Source organism: Chinchilla lanigera, unplaced genomic scaffold (genome assembly GCF_000276665.1).
Source record: "Chinchilla lanigera isolate Chin_1 unplaced genomic scaffold, ChiLan1.0 scaffold00076, whole genome shotgun sequence".
Classification (NCBI taxonomy): domain Eukaryota; kingdom Metazoa; phylum Chordata; class Mammalia; order Rodentia; family Chinchillidae; genus Chinchilla; species Chinchilla lanigera.
The window spans coordinates 3,081,066-3,082,406 of record NW_004955477.1 but is presented as its reverse complement, the minus strand read 5'-3'; the positions used below and the strand labels follow the sequence as shown (position 1 = coordinate 3,082,406).

Genomic DNA, 1,341 nt, shown 5'->3' with positions numbered 1-1,341 from the left:
CGCCGCCGCCCCCGCCCCACCTGCGGCCGCGGGCTGGGGGCGCCGTGCCCGCGCCTCACTGCGCCACTCCTGAAGGAGGAGGAAGGCGAAGGACACGGAGCCGGCATCCGAGGACATCTTTGGTCCGCGCCCCTCGCCCCGCGTCCCTCCTCGGTGCCCAAGACTGGACGCTGGCCCGGGGGTCTCCGCCCGCCGCCCCTCATCACTGATTGCGCTCGCTGGCCGCCGTTTGCGCCAGGATTTTTGTTGTGATGAGAGTTGATGAATGCGAAGTAGGCGGTCACCTTCCTTCCCATCAGGATTGGGGAAAAAAAAAAGGAAAGAAAAACCCTGAGCGCAGCGGCGTCCGGAGGGCAGCGGTGGCGGTGGCGTCTCGGCGACGGTTTCCTAGGCGCCCCCGAGTCCTGCTCCCCAAGCCCGGTGGGTGCGTGCGCGGGGGCCGCTGGCGACCCAGGCCGAGTGTGCGGCGCGCCGCGGGGACAATACGGCCGGATCCCTAGGGACCGGGAGTCCGAGCACGCCGGGGTGCGGCGGGCCTTGCGCCTGCGAGGCGGGGGCGGGGGAGGCGGAGAGGCGGGGGTCCGCTAGGAAGTCGGGGCGCGCGCGTCTCGGGCCCCTGGGGGCGCGGCCCCTGCCAGCTGGGGATCCCGTGCGGCGCCCCGAGAGCGCAAGTGAAAGACGGGGAAAGAGGCGAAGTGGAACCCTTTTGTTTTGCCAGCCCGGCATTGTTGGCTTCTCCGGGCAGCCGGGCCACATCTGCTGCCGCCGCGGTTGCCCCCACTGCCGCGCTGGGCTCGGCCCGCCAAAGTCGCGCGGGGCGGGGGGCCTGGGCGGGCTGGGCGGCGGGCGCGGGCGGGGGCCGGGCATTTCCTCTGCCCGGCCGCGCTCCCGCGGGCACCACTTCCTCCTCGCTAGCCGCCCGCCGTCGCCGGCCTGCGCGCTTCCCTCACCTCCCCCGCCCGGGCCGCACTTTTCGGGTGGGGCGAACCAAAAAGAAAAAGTTTTCCAGGAGGGGCTGGCTGGGGCGCGCCCTGGGCGGCGGGGACCCAGCGTGGCCCAGGGGTAACCGGGGCCGCCGAGGGCGCCTCCTTCTCCTTGTCCTCGCTGCGCCGGACGGACCCGCGCGGCCGAGGGAAGCGCCTTTCTTTCTCTCCCTCGCGCTCTCCCTGATGCCCCGGGCGAATTAGGTTGAGGAGCGCGGGAGACCGGCGCGTCCAGGCCTCTCTCTCTGGCGGGGAGGCCCAGCGGCGTGGCCGGTCTCCCGCAGCCCACGCCGCGCCCTGGCGTTTGGAGGCCGCGGGCCCGAGAGCTCCGCGCGGTGACCGCGGGCCGCGCCGAGAC

The 1,341-nt window shown here is 73.5% G+C and overlaps 1 protein-coding gene across 2 annotated transcripts in view; it reads left to right on the top strand.

Annotated features, from left to right (window-relative positions):
- Positions 1 to 318: 318 nt before the first annotated feature.
- Ctbp2 (C-terminal binding protein 2) overlaps positions 319 to 1,341 on the top strand; it is a 159,755-nt gene continuing 158,732 nt past the window's right edge. For both annotated transcript variants that reach the window (XM_013503033.1, XM_005401986.2), the window contains exon 1: positions 319 to 420. The gene's annotated coding sequence lies outside the window, so the exon portion shown is untranslated. The remainder of the gene's footprint in view (positions 421 to 1,341) is intronic.